Consider the following 22902-nt stretch of genomic DNA (forward strand, 5'->3'; position numbering starts at 1 on the left):
CCGAGCGCCAAACCCTCGCCTATGCCACCTGGAAGCCCCCTCCTCCTCCACCATTACATCAAAGCCCCCACACTCCAGAGAGGGAGCTGTGTTCAGGATGGGTGAGGGCCATGCTGTTTGCAACAGGGGGTGAAAGTTGAAATTCTAAGCCACTGGCCCGGAAGGCCATTTTAGGGGAAGTTCTGAGTAATTCTCTTTGAGATGAGTTATTCTTTATTACTTGTTTTGTTTCTGGAAAACATGGAAAGCTGGAGAAGACTGGGAAAATGTCCCAAAGGCAGAGGGATGGCCCAAAAGACTTCTTCAGCTCCAACTAAGTACCATGACTCTGTCCTCTTATCAAGAAAAATTAATTCATGAGTCCTTGGCAGAAAACTTCATGTCCGAGTAGATTAAGGGGAAGAACATGAGGAGAAATTTTGCAGGGTTAGCAGAAGGAGATGCTGTTTATAACTTGACCACTGAGGAAGACAAAGGATCCAGCCTGGATCCTTTGGGGAAAATCACGAATTAAAAAAAGGAAGGGAAAAAAGAACAGATCTAGATTCCCCTTAATAAGACCTTCAAAGCTTGTGACCTCAGCTTACCCATCCTCAAAATGGAACTTCAGAGTACCCAAGGGGAAAACGCTTATAAAGGATCCTGAGTGCCTGGTAGGAACTGGCCAGGCCCCTTCACCTGTCAAGCCTGCTAGTGAAGCTGGGATGCCAGCAAACCAAAGGCATCCTGACACCCTAAAGGTGCACCCGGGTGGGCTTCAGGAGTAGCTGGAATTCCCGGTGCTCCACTGCGAAGAGGAATAACAGGAATTCACCTGAAGAAAGGGTGCTAAGACCTGGACCACCAGTCCTAGAAGCTGACCCCAAGGAAATCCTCCACACAGCCCCCTCCCACGCACACATACGCACGGAGGGGGACCCAGAACGCGCGGACTCTCGGCCCCTGTCAAGTCAGCGATTCTGGAGAAGGTGCAAGGGGGAAGGAGGGGGAACAGGAGGGAAGGCCAGCGCAGGGCAGCGCCTCCCACAGTGGCCCCTCCAGACACCTGAGCGAGTAGCGGCCGACAGATGGGGGCAGGAGACTCTCCGCCAGGGTCAGAATCGGGGCCCAACCGTCAGAGAGTTCGAGCACCTGGACTCCCCAGGGCACCAGGGGTCTCAGACTAGCGCGCGGGCCGAGACCCTGGAGCGGTGACGTAGAAGCAGAGGAGAAAAGTGTGGTGGGGGGGCCCAGCGTCTGGTCAGCGACCCCGATCCGGGGTGCAGCTGCGTCAGCTGGCCGGTGGGACGCCCCACACCTCAAAGCTTGCCCCGGGACCCCGACCTTCCACCCCGCTCCGGCGCGGCGCCCACCTGTGTAAGACTTCTTCATGGTGCCGTCGCGGCCGCCGCTCCCAGCAGAGTGTGGCGGGGAGGCCGCGGGGCTGGGGCTCCCAGGTCGCTAATCCCGGGCCGGGAGTGGGAGGGGTGAGGGCCGGGAGGAGGGGTCGGGCCCGGCCCCGCCCCGGCCCGCCCCGCCCCGCGCACTCACACCTGGCGGAGCCCCGCGCCCCGCGCATCCCGACCCCCGGCCTGGAGCGCCAGCCCCGCCCCGGGTCCTGAGCTCGCCCCGGTTCGGCCCGGGCGCGGCCCCTGCACTGCAGCCCCGATGCAAGCTGTCCGAGGGTGGGGGTCGCCAAGGTGGCGACCGTCCCCAGCAGCCACACCCCCCCAGGCACGAACGGTTCCTTCCGGGGCGTCGCCCGCACTTTTCCCGTCTAGACTCTGGGCAGGGCGGGGCCTCGCCAGGTGGCAGCGGGAGGAGGGGCGCAGGGAGCGGGTGGTGGTCCTTCTTCATAGCCGGGGGGATCGGAGTCCACAGGCCAGCTAAGTGGACCGGGCAGTACCCGGCAGGCGAGGTCCCTACCGTACGTGCCCCGCTACTTTCCTGGCAATCCAGAGGGCAGACTGCTTTGACTGCTTGATGAACTGGGGCCTCAGTTACCTCATCTGTACAATGGGTACGTTGGACCAGATGATAACTTCTGTTGCATCTGAGAAATATCCAACACCTTCCCGGCAGGTACTGCAAGCGGTCAGGTACTGCGCGCGGTCAGGGCCTCGACGTCTGAGCGCAAATACGAGGGCACGCGTCTTTATAGCCTGGATAGTGCAGTAAGGAGAATGTGAGTTCCTGAGCAAAACTTGTGCAGAATTCTCTCTGCTTTTGTATCCCTAAAGAAGTTTTCCATAAGAAAATGATTTTTTAATACAGAGGAGAAAGTGATGAATTTCGTCAAGCAAGTGTTGTCAGAATTTTACTGAGGTAATTCCAAAACAAGGTTTTAAAGAATGAGCAGGAATTTGCCAGGCAGCCAAGGTGTTACTGGAAGAGGGAAGGGCGTGGCGGAGCGGGAGGCGCGCGGCATCCCAGAACCTGCGGAAACAGATACGCAAGGGCCGCGCGGTCCAGGGATGAAAAAGAGAGCAGAGGAAGCGATTCCGCAAGCGCCCCCAAGCTCTCAGCTGGGGCGCGACGCTGCCTTCTGCCCGATAATCCAAAGCCTGTACGGAAAACGCAGGTAGAATTAACATCACCAAAACACCCTCTTCCCTTTTCCCTCTCCTCAAAGATCCAAAAGCATTTCCATCGCCTGCTAGAGAGTAGAAAACTTGCCTAAGTAAGAATTGAGGCACACTTGATTCCACCAGATTATTCCATCTGCTCCCCTTCATAAGAAATCTGTCCAGCCACAGGCCTGCAGGTCTGGCCACGTGACCCGTCCCACACCCTCTGGCTAGACTGATTGGACCAGAGTGGACGCTGGACTTCACCTGGGTCAACCTCTGTCTCCTTATCTGGGGACCTGGGGAGGAGGCGAGGGAGGGAAGAAGCCACAGACCTGGAAAGTGGAGATGAATTGTTAACATCTGTCCTTGGGTTCTGGGATAGCCACACACACCCCCCCAAGGGCCACTTGCACAGGTTCCTGAAAATTTCGCTCCAGCCAAGGCAGAAGGCTGAGCTCTGTCCTGATTCTGGCCAGTAGGCATGATGATTGCACCCCCATACTAATGCCTGACCTTCCCAAGGTCCAACTGCCTATCAAGAATCTATCTAATGGGCACATTACGGGTTGGTTGCTTCACTTAGCTCAAGTCAGAAGTGCTCTGGTGCACATGCATCCTCTGAGCAGACAGATCCTGGAGTCGTCGAGGACCCTTGGGTGTTCTCTGTGTACGGTTGGCCCCTTCATACTAGCATTTCTGCCTGGGTTATAATATACAAGCACCTGGGCACCTAGGAACAAAGACCCATGTGCTGTACTGATGCTGTGTGTGTGTGTCTGTGTGTGTGTGTGCATATGTGTGTCTGTGTGAGAACTCAGTCACTCAATCATGTCCGATTCTGTGCAACCCTATGGACTGTAGCCCACCAGGCTCCTCTGTCCATTGGATTCTCCAGGTGAGAATACTGGCGTGGGTTGCCATTTCCTACTCCAGCAGATCTTCCCAGCTCAGGGATCAAACCCACATCTCTGGCATCTCCTGCACTGGCAGGCGTATTCTTCACCAGTGAGCCACGGACAGGGAATTAGTGATCGCGAATATACAAAAAAATGCCAAAAATCTGAAGGAAAGACAGGAGGAGGAATGAAGAGAAGGGAGGAGGAGAAATGAAAGCATTTTCAGGATGCATGAAGGTTAATAGTTTTAAGCATGAAATTTTAATTTTATGGACAACTCTCTTTAAAATGTACGATGTAATCACTAGCCTTCATGACCTGCTTTTCAGTCACTAAGCCAAGTCCCACTCTTTGCGACCCCATGGACTGCAGGACGCCAGGCTCCTCTGTCCTCCACTATCTCCCGGAGTTTGTTCAAATTCATGAGTAGAGTATACCAGACCTGAATCATTTTCTCGTGGCTCAAGTTCATCATAAATGACACATTTAACTGTTACAGACTCACATGTTGCTCCTTCATCATCAGCGCTTTCAGAGGATCTTCAGAGGCTGCCTTGCAGTAGGTATTGTACCTCTCAAGGGGAATCTACCCACTGCATCCTCACGTGAGGGTAGAGAGGGCTTAACTCAAGAAGCTTTGTGGTGCTGAATGAAAGAAGCTAATCTGAAAGGCTGCAGTCTTTCCGTCAGGCAGCAGCCGTCAGGGAGAGCCGACATGGGTGCCCACCAGTACATCCAGGAGCTGTGGAGGAAGCAGCAGTCGGGCGTGATGCGCTTCCTGCTGCGGGTGCGCTGCTGGCAGTACCGCCAGCTCTCGGCGCTGCCCCGCACCCCTCACCCTACCTGGCCCGACAAGGCGCACAGGCTGGGCTACAAGGCCAAGCAAGTCTATGTCATATGCCGGATCCATGTGCACCGTGGGGGCCGCAAACGCCCGTTTCCTAAGGGTGCCACCTACAGCAAGCCTGTGCACCATGGTGTCAACCAGCTCAAGTTTGCTTGAAGCCTGCAGTGGGTTGCGGAGGAGCGCGCTGGCCACCACTGTGGGGCCCTGAGGGTCCTGAATTCCTACTGGGTTGGTGAAGATTCTACGTACAAATTCTTTGAGGTTATCCTCATTGATCCACTCCATAAAGCTATCAGAAGAAACCCTGACACCCAGCGGATCACCAAAGCAGCCCACGAGCGCAGGGAGATGCGGGGGCTGACGTCTGCAGGCAGAAAGAGCCGCGGCCTGGGCAAGGGCCACAAGTGCCACCACACTGTCGGTGGCTCTCGCGGTGCAGCATGGAGAAGGCGCAATACTCTCCAGCTCCACCGCTACTGCTAATACACGTAATGTTTGTAAAGTTCTTACCTAATAAACAATTTAGGATGTTCTTGTCTGCTTAAAAAAAAAAATGAAAAGGCTGCAGAATGCATGAGTCCAGCTGTACGACATGCTGGAAGAGGCAAAGCTACAGAGACAGTAACTAGTGGTTGCCAAGAGGTAGGGGGGAATGAAGAGGGATTTTTAGGGCTGTATGACACTGTAGGGGTGGATACGTGGCAGGAAACATTGATCCAAACCCATACTGTTAGGGGAAGCACACTGATTGAAACCGCTCACCCTGGCCAGGAACCATAGTAACCATTTGCATGAGTTGTTATATGACAGGAGATCCTGATAAGGAATACGGAACTAATAAGCCACCACCAACCGGAAGAGTTCGGGAAAGGTCTAAAGGAGACACCGCGTGTCCGTCCACTTCCCAGAATCCCTCTCGCTAGCATCCATCTTGGCTGAGCGATGCGTGCGGCACAAGGAAAGACTCTGAATTAGACTGATTGGCCAAAGACCACCCGGAAACTAATCCCATCACCATAAAACCCGACATTGCAAGCCACGCGGCAGAGCAGTTCTCCTGGGTTCCCTTTCCCTACTGCTGTCCACCCGGGTGCCCTTTCCCAATAAAATCTCTTGCTTTGTCAGCACATGTGTCTCCTCAGACAATTCATTTCCGAGTGTTAGACAAGAGCCCAGTTTCGGGCCCTGGAGGGGGTCCGCCTTCCTGCAACAATACGATGTGTTACACCTATGTAACCCTGATGTAAACTATGGACTTTATTAATAATAATTCATTAACAATAATTGGGCTTCCCTGATAGCTCAGTTGGTGAAGAATCCGTTTGCAATGCAAGAGGCCCCAGTTCGCTTCCTGGATGGGGAAGATCCGCTGGAGAAGGGAAAGGCTACCACTCCAGTATTCTGGCCTGGAGAATTCCATGGACTGTATAGTCCATGGGGTTGCAGAGTTGGACACGACTGAATAATTGATAATCAAATATCAATATTGACTCATCAGTTGTAACAAATGTACGACTCTAAAGCAACGTGTCATTAGAAGGGAGACCCCGAGGGGGTAGTGCATATAGGAACTCTCTGACTCATTAAATTTTTCTGTAAATCTGTTTTTTTTTTTTTTTTTTTTTGGCTGCACTGTGATGCACACAGAATTTTAGTTCCCCAAGCAGGGGAACCTGTGCCCTGCAGTGAAAGTGATGAGTCCTAACCTTTGGACCACTAGGGAGTTCCCTAAAACTGCTTTTTGAAAAAAAAAATTTTTTTAATCTATTTTGAAAAAAGAAAAAAGTTTGTGGGTAAGGTTTTTATCTCATGGAGTGGATTTTAAATTAACATGTACGTTTTTAAGGAATTAAATTAGGTTCTTAGACTCAGAGGAGTGAAAGCAGGACGAAATGAAAAACAGGCTTTTGGACTCAGTCTTTTAGGAGGACGCAGGCTGAGAAAGCTATTTAGTTGCAAACTCAGTTTTCCAAAGAAAAAGGAAGTATGACTCAGAGGACTGAGCCAAGGCTGGAAGAACAACCCCCCAGGGCGAAGTCCTTGAAGAACCCTTGTGAGGACCCGTCTGCACTGATTTACAGGGCTAGAGCCTGCACCCGGAGTCTGAGCCCACACCACGATGGCTGAGACTCTCAGGATCCTGGGGTCGGGTGAGGATATTTTCCATGTGGGAGGGATGTGAGCTGTGGCCATGGGCAGCTGTATCAGACTGTGTTTTCCCAAAATTGTCACAAGGGCATCTCCCAGCCCTTCCTGCTCCCTCACCTGTGAGCTGGGCATTGCGTCCCCCTGTGTCCCCTCCCTTTGCAGCTGGGAAGGCTTGTTGTTTGATTGTAACCCTTGACCTTGGAGCCCTGAGCCACTCAGTCAGGGTCTGTTCACCCAGAGACCTCTGTATGCAAGGAAGCCCAGAGCACTGGGGGTGTATGAGATACCTGTTGCCACATGACAAGTTAGCACAAACTTAGTGGCGTAAAATGACACACATTCATCATGGCACAGTTTATGTGGTCAGGAACCTGGCCACCACTTAGCTGGGTTATCAGCTTCAGAGCACCTCCCAGACTGCAGCCGGAGCTATTGTCAGAGGCTGAGTCTCATCTGAAGGCTCAGCTGGGGATGTATCCATGTCCAAGCTCACATGGTTGTGGGCAGACTCAGCTCCTCAAAGCCTCTTAGATGGAAAACCTCAGGTTTTAGCTGACTAGATCGGAGTTTCTTGCCACAGGGGACTCCCAACTTAGCAACTTGTCCATCAAAGCCAGTAAGAAAGATGGGTCGCTCAGTCATGTCCAGCTCTTTTTGATCCCAAGGACTGTAGCACACCAGGGTTCCCTGTCCTTCACCATCTCCCTGAGTTTGTTCAAACTCATGTCCGTGGAATCAGTGATGCCATCCAGCTGTCTCATCCTCTGCCGCCCCCTTCTCCTTCTGCCCTCCTCCTGCCCACAATCTTTCCCAGCATCGGGGTCTCTTCCAAGGAGTCACCTCTTCGCAAGAAAGATGGTCGGCTGGCAAAATGAGCATTACAATCTCGTGATCTGTTCATGGAAGCAGCCGCCTGTGAATACCAGGAGGTAGAGTTCACTGGAACCATCTCAGAAGCCATCTGCCATGGGGCGGTCACAGCAGCCGCTCAGGTGGGCAGTCCTGGACTTTAAGTCTTCCCAGCCCAGGTGCAGAAACATGAGCACAGAGCCTTCCTGGGGTCCCCTTACTGTACCTTCTCCCATATTCCTGCCCCAACCACGACCTCTGCTGTCTGCCTCCATTTCTGAGCTCTGCAGCTTCTGCTCACTTTTTTCTTCTCTCTCCCGTCAACTTCTTTCTGGTCCTTTCCCTGACCGATCCCCTCAGGATTCCAGGCCCAAATGGTCAGACTTGGCTTTGGCAGGCCACCTGAGGGTCATTGCTTTTGTCTCCTGACCCCAGAGAGGCTGGCTCACGCTGGGCGGTGTGGCCATCTTTGCCTGGCCTCAGCTCAGCCCAGTGGCTCTGTCCTCTGCTTGGCTCAGCGTCTCTGCTGAGTCAGACTCTTTCTCTGACTTGTGGCTGTCCCGGAGCTTGAACTTGTCAGATGACTGGGGCCTTACTGTGCGTGTACGATTTACGGTAAAGGTGTGGCTCTCCTGACATTCTCCTGTGCAATGTGGGAGTGTATCTGCCCCCAGCTTTCCAGAAAGCGCTTGGCAATGAAATTTAAATGACTTTAAAAAGTGCCCAGGTGCTTTGTCCCAGTGATTATAGTGTTTTCTCGTTGGTTGATTCAATATATATTTCTTGATGACTCATGATGGTCCTGCCCTCTAAAGCTTATACTTTAGTAGGGGAAACAAACGTTAACCAAGGAACCAAATAAGAAGGTACAGTGAGGACTTCCCTGGTAATCCAGTGGATAAGACCCCATTACCTCCGAATCAGGGGGTACGGGTTTGATCCCTGGTCAGGGAACTAAGATACCACATGCCACAGCTCAGCCAAAAAAATAAAAATATAAATAAAATATGTTGTATGCAGCTTAAGTTTTATGAAAAAGAAGAAGGTACAGTGAGGGTGTACACTAAAAGGTTCACATCTGGGGTCTAGGGTCTGGGGGAGCTTCTTTGTAGAAGGGGAGATTGGGCTGAGATCAGAAAGATGAACAAGAGTTAACCAGGAAAAACAAAGGGGAAAGAGTCTGCAGGCAGAGAACAGCCTTGCAAAGGCCTTAGGGTGGGATGAAATATGGTCCATATAAGGAACTCAGATATGAAGATGATAACCACTCTAATAGCAGAAAGAGAAGAGGAACTAAAGAGCCTCTTGATGAGGGTGAAAGGGCAGAGTGAAAAGGCTGGCTTAAAACTGAATATTCAAAAACTAAGATCATGACATCTAGTCCCATGACTTCATGGCAAATAGAAGGGAAAAAGCAGAAGCAGTGACATCTTTTATTTTCTTGGGCTCCAGAATCACTGCAAACGGTGACTGCAGCCATGAAATTAAAAGACACTTGCTCCTTGGAAGGAGAGCTATGACAAACCTAGACAGCTTATTAAAAAGCAGAGACCTCTGCCGACAAAGGTCCATATAATCAAAGCTATGGTTTTCCCAGTAGTCATGTACAGATGTGAGAGTTGAACTATAAAGAAAGCTGAGCATTGAAGAATTGGTGCTTTGGATTTATGGTGCCAGAGAAGACTCTTGAGAGTCCCTTGGAGTGCAAGGAGATCAAACCAGTCAATCCTCAAGGAAATCAGTCCTGAATGTTCATTGGAAGCAGTGATGCTGAAGCTGAAACTCCAGTACTTTGGCCACCTGATGCAAAGAACCAACTCATTGGGAAAGACCCTGATGCTACGAAAGATTGAAGACAGAAGGAGAAGGGGGCAACAGAGGGTGAGATGGTTGGAAGGCATCACTGACTCAAACGGACATAAATTTGGGCAAACTCTGGGAGACAGTAGTTGACTGGAGCCTGGCGTGCCAAAAGCTTCGACAGGACTTAGCGACTTAACAACAACACGCCAGTCATCAGATGGGGGCAGGGAGGGCATTCATCAGCCAGGGCTGGACCTTTGAAGGACACACCTTAGAAGGCGCCTCTGAACTTTGGCCCTTGTCCCCTCAGGCTCGCCTTGCTTCCTCCTCCTCCTCTGCCTCTATCCCTCTGCTTCCCTGTGGGAGAAGGAGCCAGGGTGAGCTTTCTGATGGGAAAACTGCAGCCCAGGAATGAGGGAGGGGAGGGGCTGGCATCCTCGCTGACATTTCACCAGTGACTTCAGCTCAAGGGGAAGCTGGGAATCTCTGGGAAGCATCCGTAGGAAACCGCAGGCCACCCCGTGTCTTGGGTCTTGTCTTCATCACGGCCTTTCTTGTTCACTTCACTGCAAGCCCATTTACAACCGGCCCCCGACCCCCACCCCTCAACGCCCCCTCCTCCTGCCACCTCCCCCAGCCCACTCCCATGTCTTTGCTCCTGCTGTCTGCTCCGCTTGGAATACCCTTTCCAGGCACTCAAATTGGGTCTTTGGAACTGGATGGAGTTTCTCCTCCCCCTCCTCCCCTCCCCCTCCCCCCTCGCCTCCCCTCCCCCCTCGCCTCCCCTCCCCCACCCCTGTCCCTCCTCCCCTTCCCCACCCCTCCCCCTCCTCCTCGGTGGGGCTTCTCCTCCCACAGAGCTGTTTCCTCTGCCTTTATCTCCGTAGCCGGGTGGAGCTGGAGTTATCTGGGTCCGTTGGAATCTCACAGGGAGCAAACAGCCACCTCCACTCCGGCCCCGCCCCCGGCCCATTCACTCGGAATCTCTGGGGCGGAGCTTTCTACCGGCTCCCTGGGCTGAGCCCGCCCGTCTGCTGGCGGGAAGCCCTAGGTTCGGGCTGAGGGCCCTGTGACACAGGCTCTCAGCACGATGCCTTCCTGCGCGAGCCCAAACTTGTGTGCCTCAGCTTCCTTGTCGGCTTCGAGGGGATAAAGATGCCTGTCCTGGGCTGCCCTGGGGTTGGGGGGGTGCCCCTGCATCCCCAAATGGACGGTGAGCGAGAGGGCAGGAGCCACAGCTTCCTCGGTGCTGCGTGCAGAAGGGGAAGGGCCGCCGGTGGGAACCGGGACCCAGGCGGAAAGGAAGGCCAGGTGTCTCCACTTATCATAAAGTCTCCAGCGTACAGTTCTCGGTACAGTTCTCCAGAGTAAGTGAATGTTCATTGGCTTTCATTTAAAACATAAATAAATACAGGGCCTGCCAGACAGGGCCAGTGGGAGTGTTGGGAAAGGGCTGGCAGCCCTCAGGGGCTGCAGGTGGGCGAGGTCACAGAGGGGAGTCGGGGAGACACACGGGTCCCCACCCCATGCTCTGCCTCGCCTTGGGCAGTCCTCATGTTCTAAAAGTGCCCCTCACGGGGACTTCACTGGCGGTCCACTGGTTAAGACTCTGCGCTTCCTCTGCAGGGGTGTGGGTTCAAGCCCTAGCAGGGAACTAAAGTCCTGCATGCCACATGGTGCGACCAAAAAGTTAAAAGTGTCCTTTGAGAAGTTGCCAGATAAAATACAAGCTGCCCAGTTAGGTTTGAGCTTCAGATAAGCAAAATATAATTTTTGTAGTTTACGTATATCTCATGTAGTATTTGGGATATACTGGTGCTAAAAAATGATTCTTTGTCTGAAATTAGAATTTAACTGCACATCCTGTTGTTGTACTTGCTATATCTGGAAACCCCATGTTCTCAGTCCCCAGACCTAGACTTGTAGTCCTGGAAGGAAGGTTTGACCGTCCCCCACTCGGGATTCCCAAACACCAGGCTGGGGACTGGGGCCAGCCTGTGACAAGCAAAGACCCGTCAGAGGCAAAATGAAACATGTGAGCACAAGGCAAAGAGGGTGAGGTTCTGGGGGTTTGTTTGGGGCTTTTTTTTTTTTTTTTTTTTAAGCAAAGCTGAGATGTTCAAAGGACTGGTCATTTTTCTTTTAAGATTTGCTTTTTATTTATTCATTTATTTATTTTTGGCCGCGCTGGGTCTTCGTTCTTGTGCACAAGCTGCCTCTGTGCTCTCAGGAGTTGTTGGTTGTGGCTCTCGGGAGTTGTTCTTCGTGGCAGAGGATGGGCTCTAGGCAGTCGGGCTCTGTAGCTGTGACACATGAGCTCAGCTGTCCCATGGCACGTGGGATCTTAGTGCCCGGACCAGGGATCGAAACCGTGTCCCCTGCGTTGGCATATGGACTCCCCACCACTGGAGTGCCAGGGAAGTCCCAGAGGGCTGGTCTTTATCCTGAAAATTTCCCTTCCTCTGTGTACAGATGTCCTACATGAGAAAAAGTCCTTTAAAAAAATAAACAATGGTAATAGGAAGTAGCATGTGTCTTTTTTTAGATATATCTTTCTGTCAAAATGAAAACATAGTCACTCCATCTTAAAATCTCCAATTAACAGGACTTCCCTGGTGGTCCAGTGGCTAAGACCTCGTGCTCCCAAATGCAGGGGCCCGGGTTCGATCCCTGATCGGGAAGTAGATTCCAAATGCCGCAATGAACTAAAGAGCCCACGTGCCTCAACTAAAAAACATCCCACATGATGCAACTAAGACCCAGCACAGCCATGTAAATAAATAAATAAACATATTTTTAATGTCCAATTTGAAAAGCAAACAAAATTGGATTGTGAAATCTCAAAGCCAAGGGAGGCAAAATGATTGTCCACACACCAGATTCAGGGGGGTATGTGCCAGGGCCCCAGGCTCCAGCCTTACAACCTCCCACTCTGCGCCCCTCCGTGAATCCCTGTTCAGCCCCTCCTTTCCCTGTCCCCACCCAGCCTTCTGGCAACACCTGTTTGCTGCCCCACACCTGCCTCTCAGAGCTGTTCTCCAACCGAGGGACCTTGCGGCCTGGCTGTGACCTCCCTGCTGTGCTGCTTCCTAGCTGGGATCCTCAGGAAAAGCCCTAACCTCTCTGCTCTTGCGTTTTCGTGCCCTTGGGATGGAGACAGTGACCCCAGTGCTCAGGAGCTGCACGGGTGTGCCAACGTGCCATGTTCTTCACGTTGCACACTTATAATCTGTGCAGTTTTCTAGTGTCCATGCTACAATTCAATAAAACCGTTTATTAAAAATTAACAGCTAAGTTAAGGCTCCATTAGCAAAGAGGCTTCCCAAAGAAAAGCTGACACGCTTTATCTTGCTTGGAAATGTTATTTGTTGTTGTCATTACCTCCAACTTTTAAAGGGGAACAGTAATTTATTATTTGTTGCCTGCATGCAGCTGGCAGAACCCACCACTAAGGGATAAAAAGATCTTCAGCTAAGCTCACACTTAGGGCAGTTTAATGAGGTCTTATTCTTCAAAATTAACCTTCAAACCCATTACATTCCAGGAAACTAAAAATTTACACTAGTTTCCCATTTTTAATGGCTTACAATAAAAAGAAATATTTACAGCTTGAAATAAAATAGATGGCACTCTAAGTTCATTTTTCAAGTCATCCCAAATAGACATAAAAGACAGAGAAAGACACATAAACCATGTAAAGAGAAACTTAAAAGACATAACCATAATAAAAAAAACAAGATGCCCATCTCCATGTAACAGAGAGTAAGCGAGGGAAGGTCTGGAGCCACACTCAGGCAGGGCTGTCAGCTATGCACATGGACAAGTAGAAGGAAGCAACCATCACTTCCAAGCCATGACACCCAGGGACTGAGCAACTGGGTCCCCGATATGCCCAGCATCCCTCCAGGAGATGGGTTCTCTAAGCCAACAGGAAATGCCTTCATTGTTCTGGAGTGGGACCACCAGGAGGCCAAGTGGAAACAGCTGGAAAACAGGGGAAGGCGGTGGAATGGAGGAGGATTGAAGAGAAAGAAACATCTACTCGAGATGAGTCTAGGGACTTCAGTGGTTAAGAATCCACCTCGCAGTGCAGGAGATACAGGTTCAATCCCTAGTCAGGGAACTAAGATTCCACATGTTGCAGAATAATTCAGCCCATGAGCCACGACTACTGAGCCTGCACACTCTAGAGCCTCTGCGCCGTGACGAAAGGTCCCACGTGACGCAGCTAAGACCCGGTGCAGCCAAATAAATAAATACATATTATAAGTAAGACGTCTAAAAACCTGAGCCCCAAAACGCGGGCACAGCTAATGCTAATAGAGACACTCAAGAAAAATCAACCATGGAGACGTGAAATCACACCATGATTTCCTTAAGAAATGCAAATAATGGAAGAATCTGAAAATGATATGTAGGACTATCAGAGAAAGTTTTAAAATTATGAAACCCAAACGGGCTTAAATGAAACAAATATAGGTGATCATGAAAAAGAAACAACTGGAAATCCCAGAGTTTTCAGGATCTTAATTCCCTGACCAGGGATGGAACCTGGGCCCCAGCAATGAGAGTACTGAGTCCAAACCACAGGACTACCAGGAATTCCGACCAAAATCATTCGAACACAAAATTCAGCACAGGATAAATAAACATCAGTTCATACTCACATACTTAAGAGTGAAACTATAGCACATCCAAGGATAAAAAGAAAATCTGAAAAGCTGTCAGAGACGAAAAGACAGATTATCCACAAAGAAGTGAATAGATTTTTGCAGATTTCTTGGAGTCCGAAGCAGTATTTTCAAGGGCTAAAGGAATGCAACTATCATTCTAGAATTCTATCACAGTCAAACTATCATTCAAAAGTGAGAATAGAGAACAGACATTTCAGACATGCAAAGTCTAAGAGTTCCCCTGCCACAGACCTCCCCTGAGAGGAGCATGGCAGGGTCAGGAAACAGAGCTGGGAATGGCTTCACCAAATGACAAAACAGGACAGAAATAGTACAGGGTGTGGAGGTGGAAACGGAGGGGTGACATGGATGACGGAGCCCGTGGAGATGGAGGAGGTCAGGGGGATGGGGAAGTGGAGGAGCCGGTGAGAACGGTGGAGGGATGGAGGTGGAGGAGCTGATAAAAGTGGAGGAATCCGTGGGGCGAAGAAGGTGATAAGGAGGTGGAGATGGAGGGAAAGCAGGTGATGGAGCCGCAGCTGTGGGCTGGCGTCGACTTCATGGGGAAGGTGTCCAGCTTTCTGAATGGGTGCAAACAGCCTTATTTTCTCCTTTGTCACCCTCATTGCCTCTTAGGCAGTTGGAGAAGCTTTTCCTTCACCTTCAGCACCCAGAACCACCTCATCTTTGCTCAGCTAGACCCGCTGGGGCATATTCAAACAACCAGACTGATCCCACCTAAAATGTCAATGTCACACTCCGTTCAGAGGCGCAGGACCAGAGTGAGACTGCTCTTCACCTCTCGGCTCCGCTCCAGCCCTCCACATCCCCTCTTCCGTCACTGCCTTCTGACTCCTCTGTGGGGCTGGAGGGAGAAGGAACAGGGGCAGAGCCGCTCGGGGGGTGCTGGCACGGTGTCTCCTGCCCGTGGAGTCCTGAAACCGGGTGGGTGGGTGTTCAAGCACAGGCTCTGCCGTGGGGACCCCTTCAGGCCCCGCCGCAGCCCCGGCTGGTGGTCCAGTGTACTCAGGCAGCCAGCCCTCCAAACACCCCTGACCTGGCCCACCCCGAGGGCCAGTAGAAATGCAGAGTGTGGCCACCCAGGGGACCTTCAGAGCCATCGCTGATTGTCTGCACACAAGGCCAGGTCTCCCAAGGACACCCCACTTCTCATGTCCCTGGGCGCAGTTCTGAAGCTCAGCAAATGCCCAGCTGAGGGTCTGACCTTAAGGACTGCCTCTGTTGGCTGGGGTGGGATGGGGGGTATGCCCTCCCCCACTCCCCACCTCTATTCGTAAAACCTTGCCTCAGCCAAGCCCCTGTCAGCTTCTAGCATCCTCTGTGCTCTCGTGGCCTTGACCTGGGCGCTCTGTGTGCTTTGAAAAGTGAGAGTGAAAGTCATTCAGTTGCGTCGGACTCTTTGTGACCCCATGGACTATACAATCTGTGGAATTCTTCAGGCCAGAATACTGGAGTGGGTAGCCATTCCCTTCTTCAGGGGATCTTTCCAACCCAGGGATCGAACCCAGGTCTCCCGCATTGCAGGTGAATACTTTACCAGCTGAGCCACCAGAGAAGGCCAAGAATACTGGAGTAGGGTAGGCTATCCCTTCTCCAGCGGATCTTTCCAACCCAGGAATCGAATCAGGGTCTCCCGCATTGCAGGCAGATTCTTTGCCAGCTGAGCTGTGTGCTTTACAGGCACCAATTCATTGAAGCCTCATCACAGTCCCATTTCACAGATGAGGAAACAGAAGTCACCTGCTCAGGGTCACACAGCTGCTCACCAGCGCAGCCTTAACCCAATCGCAGGCAGCACTCCTCCTGGCACTGTGCTCGTAACCACTCTGCTGTCCTGCCTGGCCCTCTGCTGGACCGCTCTGCAATCTCTGGGCAAGTCTGGAATGGAGGGTCCAGCCCTCTGTCTGACACATGCAGGCTCTGTCTTCTCTGCTTCCAGACTTCACCCAGACCCTGGGCATGGGGGAAAACCATTGGACGGGGGAGCCCAGGGGTTCCTGGGGTGAAGGAATAAAGGAGTGGTTATTCTTAGCCTGGACTCTTAGCGTCCTATTCACAGGCAGGGCCTCCTGGGGGACGGGCCTCCGGGCTCTAACCCTGTAACCACAGGCACTGGACTCGGGAGGATCATCATTGCAGTGCCTGTGCAAGGCGGTCTGCTGACCCAGCCCTGGGCAGCCGGCGGTGACTCAGCCCTGGGAAATTACAGGCTTCCCGGGATCAGCGGGCCAAGAGGGGCCTAAATACAGGTTGGGGGAAGGAGGGCAGGGCAGAGCCAGGGTGGGGGCAGGGCCTCTGGGTCACACCTTCCGGGGGCCACAGACGGGCCCCAGCAAGGGGAGGTGAAGGGGACACAGCCGTGGGAGGTAGGGAACAAGGAAACAGGCCCCAGCAGGAAAGAAGGGGAGAGAGATCAGGACAGGCCTGGGGACTGGGCCCTGCCTCAGCTCCTCCTCAGGGATGCAGGATGAGCCCCCTCTCAAAGGCCACATGCAGACAGAGAGGTTGGCCCTGCCCATACGCTGGCGTCTGGAACCTTCCAGTGCTCTGAATCATTACCACCCAGGAGATCACACCCATCCATCCCAAAGGAAATCAGCCCTGAATATTCAGTGGAAGGACTGATGCTAAAGCTGAAGCTCCAGTACTTTGGCCTCCTGAGACTCATTGGAAAAGACCCTGATGCTGGGCAAGATTGAAGGTGGGAGGAGAAGGGGACGACAGAGGATGAGATGGTTGGATGGCATCTCCGGCTCAATGGATGTGGGTTTGAGTGAACTCCGGGAGACAGTGGAGGACAGGGGAGCCTGGCTGCTGTAGTCCATGGGGTCGCAGAGAGTCGGCCAGGCTTAGCGGAGCAACACACGCAGGGCGGGCCTGGGAAGCGTTCTCACCTTATTGCATTCCTGAGCCCAGGGCTGGGCTGTGGGTTAGGATTTGTGAATTGGCAGGAAGAGGAGGGGCTGGGGCCGATTTTCCCTGGTGCCCGTCGCTCCCCACGCCCCGCCTTCCTCCCACCAGGGAGTTGGGCACAGAAAGGGACTTTCTGCGCGTTTCTGGCAGGAAATGGAAAAGAAAGGACTGGCCTCCAGGCTTCCTTACTTCCTGTCCTAATCCCCTCAAAGTGGCCCGCCTCCTCCTCGGCCTCCCCTGGGCCCCACCCGGCGGATGGGGGGTGTTTACACATTGACCCGGTGACCCAGATTCCAGGCGGTAAGGAGCTGGGAAAGAGGCTGGCAGGTTCTGAAAGGCCGCAGCCATTCCTCCGGAAACAAAGGCCAGTGATGGAGCTCTGAGTGTTAGGCCCACGGAACTTTCTAGAGGTGTGTGCAGCCTCCACCCGTGTTTGCTGTGAGGTCACCAGGCTCAGGCACTGGGGCAGTAGGAGAGGAGCAGAGCCAGGAGATTTGGGCTGCAGCAGTCCCTGGGCTCAGTGGGGTCCGCGGGGCTTGTGCCCTAGCTTTTCCTTCTCCCAATCCAAAGGGCACAGCCATCCTCACTCACCACCCCGACTGCCAGAGTGACCAACATCTGGGTCAGAGGCCACCTTCCGGCTGGACCTCTCCCTTCTCTCCTTCCCTCAGCTCGGGAGCAGTCGGCTCTGCCTCCCTGGCCGGTGCCTCTCAATGTGGGGCAGACAAGCAGCGCGTGCTCAGGACCACCCCACAGCCTGGGCTCCTTGCCCGTTGTGGTCACTCCAGAATGGCACCCCTCCAGCGGGGGGGCACTGGGAGAAGCTGGCTAGACTGCGAGTCTGGCCCTTGGCTCGTGGGTCCAGCAGGAGACAGTTCCTTGAGCTTTTCACAGAGGACCTGCCTGGGCCCAGGTCCTGTGTTCATCACTGTCCTTCAAACAGACGCTCCATCATTCAGTCAAATAATTAGGGACATCCAGGCCAAGCGCCACAGTGGTAAAGAATCCACACGCCCACGCAGGAGATGCCAGACACGCAGGAAATGCCAGACACGCAGGAAATGCCAGACACGCAGGAAATGCCAGACACGCAGGAAATGCCAGACACACAGGTTCGATCCCTGAGTCGGGAAGATTCCCTGGAGAAGGAAATGGCAAACCACTCCAGTATTCTTGCCTGAAAAATTCCACAGACAGGGGGATCTGACAGGCTACAGTCCAAGGGGTCACAAAAGAATTAGACACAACTGAGCGACTGAGCATCCTCACCCTGGATAAGACGGTGTAGACAGCTCCCTTCCTGCTCCTCTCTGCAAAACACAGCTACAAACCCTGGGGTGATGCAGGGGGCAACCAAAGGGGGTTCTGACGCTTGGAAAGAGAAGGCGAGCTGATCAGGGATCCCGAGGCTGAGTTTGAATGGGAAACAGCTGGGCGTCTATGATCCCCCAGGCCCCCGTCCCGACCCTGTGGGAGCCGGCGACCCAGGTGTGCCTTCCTCAAGCAGGCTCACTGCTCTGCTGACTGACCCGAAGCCTCACCAAACACAAGATTTGCCAGGCAGAACCAGCAAGGGGACCGACCCAGAGCCGCTGATGTTAAGCGGCCAGGCGTCAGGTGGTGGTATGATTTTTGTTTCAATCATCACATTTGATTCAGAATCCTCGTCGAGGAGGAAAGTGTATTGTGCCTACATTTTCTGCTCTTTCCATTGTTCTTTATGCCTTCCTGATGCTTTGAGATTCGTTCTTTTATTGTTTCCCTTCTGTCTTAAGAGTTTCTTTTCACCATTCTTTAGATCTGTCGGCTGACAGAGGAGGCCCTTCCTTCTGGAACGGCCTGTTCTGGAATTTAAAATTCACAGTCGAGGGACTTCCCTGGCGGTTCAGTGGCTGGGACTCTGCGCTTTCAATGCAGGGGACATGCATTCTATCCCTGGCTGGGGAACTAAGATCCTGCACGCCACACAGAATAGCCAAAAAAATTCACATTCAACAGTTCTTTCATTTCAGGCTGCCCTCAGACCTTGCTGGAGACAAGTGTCCTGGCACCTATCTGTGAGCTCAGCCAACACAGATTCTGCCACACCGCTCAGAGCCCAGCTCCACGTCCTCCTTGGAGGCACACCCTGAGGTACCCCCCAGCCAAACCCAGCAGGAGCTGGGCTTCTGGTGCATCCTCTGACTTCCCTCCTCCTTGGCTCCCCACTTCCTTGTAATTGACTTAAAATTGTGCACTTAAAAGTTTGGTTCATTATAGCAGACAGGTGACACCTTCAGGAGCTCACAGACTGGGGTGAGGTGAACCCAGGACAGGTGAACAACGATGGTACAACCTGGTGAGAGCTCGGAGGGGGAGCAGCCTGCTAGGTGAGCACAGAGCAGGAGCACACATCCTAATGTGGAGGAGTGGGGGAAGGCTTCCTGGAGGAGGTGGCCTCCTAGAGGTCAAGTTCCTCAGGTTAGGCAGAGGGAGGGAACATTCCCAGCAGAGGTGACCGTGGTACCTACCAGCCTGGGTGGGAATCCCAGGCCCTGAGCCCACCCACAGGCTGTGACTCCTTTGGGCCTGAGTTTCCCTGTCTTTAAGACTGAGAAGGAACTCGGGGCAGGGAGGGGGGAGGGCAGGGGAGTGCAATGCCACCTGCCTTGCAGTGAGGCTCAGTGAGGACCAGGCCTACCCAGGCCCCACAGCGCTGGGTATCAGACCCTTCCCCTTGTTGCGCAGTCTGCTGACCTCCGTGCTTCCTTCCAGGAGCTTCTGCCGGTGGGAAGGGCCATGTAAGCCCCAAGCCTGCCCTTGTTCAAGGCCGGGGGATGGCCGGCTGCCCTCCACCTGCGCTCCAGCAGGTGGCGCTGTGGGGGCTGCCTCCCGTGCCCTCCACCTGCACTCCAGCAGGCAGCGCTGTGGACTTCGGCTGGGGCTGCCTCTACGCGGGGACGCATGGAGAGCCCAAGAGCGGCCCGACGGGCGATGTTTCCATTTGCAAAGTGGAGAGAGCATCCTTCATGGTCCCCGTCCCCCCTCGCTCCAGAGAAGAGGAGGGGGGTGAAAATCCAAGCCCATTTTCAAGTGCTTCGTTTCTAAATTATCCTGGAACTGTGGCGTTTGGAGTTGAGAAGAACCTTCGAGATCTCATCCCAGACAGAACAAACCGTGCGCATTCCCTGATCTCTGAATATAGCCCCCACCTGGCGCTGAGGTGCTGGGGTTTGGTTTCTCCTTCAGAGGGATCTTCCCTCTACTGTTAGGTCCCCGTCAGGCAGGTGAGAAGGTCGGGTCTCAGAGAGGCTGAGAGACTCACACCAGGGCCTGCAGCCCCTGACTGGGAGGCAGGGGTGGAAGTCTGACCCCACACGCCCAAGCCGGAAGCTCTTGATGATGCGGTCTGCAGCCCCGAGGCCCCTGGAGGGCTGGACACCCCAGTTCCCTGCCCTGCAGCCTTCTCCTGTAGTAAGGACCTTGATGATCCATCTTCATCCTCATCCAACCAGGCCCACCTCTGCAGCCCTGAACAGGGCACACAGGGGCCTCCTGGGGCCTGAGTCTGTGTCCCCATCAGAGGAGAGCACTGGGGTGTCTGGGCAGCTGACGCTGTTTAGATCAGAAGGTGAGAGAAGGTGGCCAAGACCTGGCGGGGAGATGGCAGGTGCAAAGGCCCAGGGCAGAGACCAGCCTGATTTGCTGTGATCACATCTGAGAAAGAAAGGGAACCATGGGTGTGACTGAAAGGTCCGCAGGTCACCGTGATCATCATCATTGGCCTCCTCAAAGTAGCTGATGTTTATAGAACGCTTGCTCAACACAGGCTCAGTGCTAACAAAGGGCACCATACACTTATTAATTTATTTGTTTATTTATTTGGCTGTGCTGGACCCTAGTTACGGGATGAGAACTCTTAGTAGCAGGGCATGTGAGATCTAGTTCCCTGATCAGGGATCGAACCCAGGCCCCCTGAATTTGGAGCTCAGAGTCTTAGCCACTGGACACCAGGGAAGTTCCATCATGTCCCACAGCTTCCCCAGCGCCAGGCAGGCAGCCTGTGGCAGAGCTGGCCCCTGACTCCAGGGTGCCCGCAGCTTAGTCTGCAGTTGTCCAGCCCGCAGGCAGGAGACGGAACAGGAGCAGACCCCAAGGCTGCGGGACTCGCCTGGAGCAAGATGAGAAACCCCCATCCGGCTCTGATGAGGCCGCTCCAAGGGAGTCGGAGGACAGGCTGAAAACAGAAGCGACATTCTTCTCATTTGCAGGCAACTTCCCTCCAACGTGCATGTCATGTGCGGGGCCGCTGACCCCAGGGTGACAAAGTCAAATGCGTGACCAGATTCACGCCCCTTGTTCTGGGCGAACTCGGGCCTCACACCTCACACACACTTCTATCACTGCCCCCAGAATAAATGTGTTTGTGATTTAGGAAATTCCACACCGTGTCTAATTTCATTCATTAAACAAAATCAGGAAGTAATCAGAAGGGAATCTGGCATTACTAGAGGATTCTGGCCAGGAGCTCCTGTCAGCAGCCTTTTCCCAGAGCGCGTCTTCAAATCTGATCTGGCCAACTGGGAAGGTGTTTATTGAGGAGCCTGCGGTCATGTCTGGATCTTGCTGATGACAATGACAATGAAGACGGTCCATGAGGCTCAGCAAAACAGCTGGAACTTTTCCGGGCATCATCCAGAGGTGAGCCCGTCCCTGTCTGGTCCAGATGTCCAGGCCTGGATCTGCAAGGCTGTGTTCTCTGTGTGGGACCAGGCGGCGGAGAGTCTGTGTCGGGGCCTGGAATCACAACGCACTTGGCTCCTTGGTCCAGCCAAGGAGGCTCCTTTCTGCCCAGCCTGGGCATCTGCAGTCTCAGTGACTGCTGCGGGAGAACTGGACTTTGGAGGAATTCACGTTGCACCCTTCATTAAAACCGTGCTCCTCACAGCTGCCGCTGTGTTTGCAATGGGCAGAGCACCAATCTAGGGGTGCAGGGCCAGAGGCTGAGCTCCAGCTCCGCTTTTATGGACTCGCTGTGTTACTTTGGGCAAATGTCTTTACCTCTCTGGGCCTCACTCTCTTCCTCTCAGTCATGAGAGTGTTGGATTAGAACAGTGAGTCTCAACTGAGGATGGTTTTGCCCCCATAGGGGATAGTGGGCAAAGTCTGAGACATCCCTGGTGGTTACAGTTGAGGGTTGCTATTGGTACCTGGAGGGTAGGGGCCAAAGATGCTGCCAAACACCATATAGTGCATTAGACAGCCCCCACCACAAAGAATGAACCCACCCTAAACTCCACCTCGTGGCTCAGATGGCAAAAATCTGCCTGCAATGCAGGAGACCCAGGTTCGATCCTTGGGTCGGGAAGATCCTCTAGAGAAGGGAATGGCTACTTGATCCAATATTCTTACCTGGAGAATCCCAAGGACAGAGGAGGCTGGCGGGTTATGTCCATAGGGTCCCAAAGAGTCAGACACGACTGAGTGACTAACACATTCATTTTCATGATGTCAGTGGGGCCAAAGGTGATGCGGGTTGTCCAGATGACAGGAGAGGACCGAGGCCAGCCCTGGCCGAGCAGGACTCAAGTGGGGAGGTGGAGAAGGCCTGCTGCCTGGTTCCTCCCCCGTCCTTGAAGCTGTCCAGGGAACACGATGACATTCCAATGGGCTCCCTTTGGCTCTGGGAACAGCGGAGGTGTGAGGAGCCGGCGGCCAAGCCTGGAACTTGTGACTGCGAACCCTGGGAACTCGGGGTCAAAACGTCATCTCAGGGCTCCGCAGAGGGGTGGGGTGGCTGAGACCCAGACCCGCCCTCTCTGCTCCACCCGCCTTCATTTGCTCATCTCCTCGTAGCTTCAGAGACAGGCAGGCGTCCCTTTAACCTGATAGATTTCTCTGCCTATTTCCAGAGGCAGTGGAACCAACATTCGTCTTCATTTACAAAAATCTGTGTTCCCCTTTCAGATCTGTCCTGGAAGGCGACCCTGCCCAGGAGATGGCCACCCACTCCAGAAACCCGAAACTGACCCCTAGCAAATGACCCCCCAGAAACCCCAAACTGACCCCTAGCAAATGACCCCCAGCAAAAGCTGAGCCGGATTCCAGGGAAGAGCCGGGCAAAGCTTTCCCCACTTGTCTCTAGTTTGTGTTTTCTCTTCAGCTTCCTCTTGTGATTTCTAAACCAAACAGCTTCCTAGGACGCAAAATGAAGTGTTTTAAAA

The 22902-nt window shown here is 53.3% G+C and overlaps 1 pseudogene; it reads left to right on the forward strand.

The window, feature by feature from the left end:
• The first annotated feature begins 4160 nt into the window (after positions 1-4160).
• LOC128065468 (60S ribosomal protein L15-like) lies at positions 4161-19483 on the forward strand (annotated as a pseudogene).
• The last annotated feature ends 3419 nt before the right edge of the window (positions 19484-22902 follow it).

This window comes from Budorcas taxicolor, chromosome 19 (assembly GCF_023091745.1).
Source record: "Budorcas taxicolor isolate Tak-1 chromosome 19, Takin1.1, whole genome shotgun sequence".
Lineage (NCBI taxonomy): Eukaryota > Metazoa > Chordata > Mammalia > Artiodactyla > Bovidae > Budorcas > Budorcas taxicolor.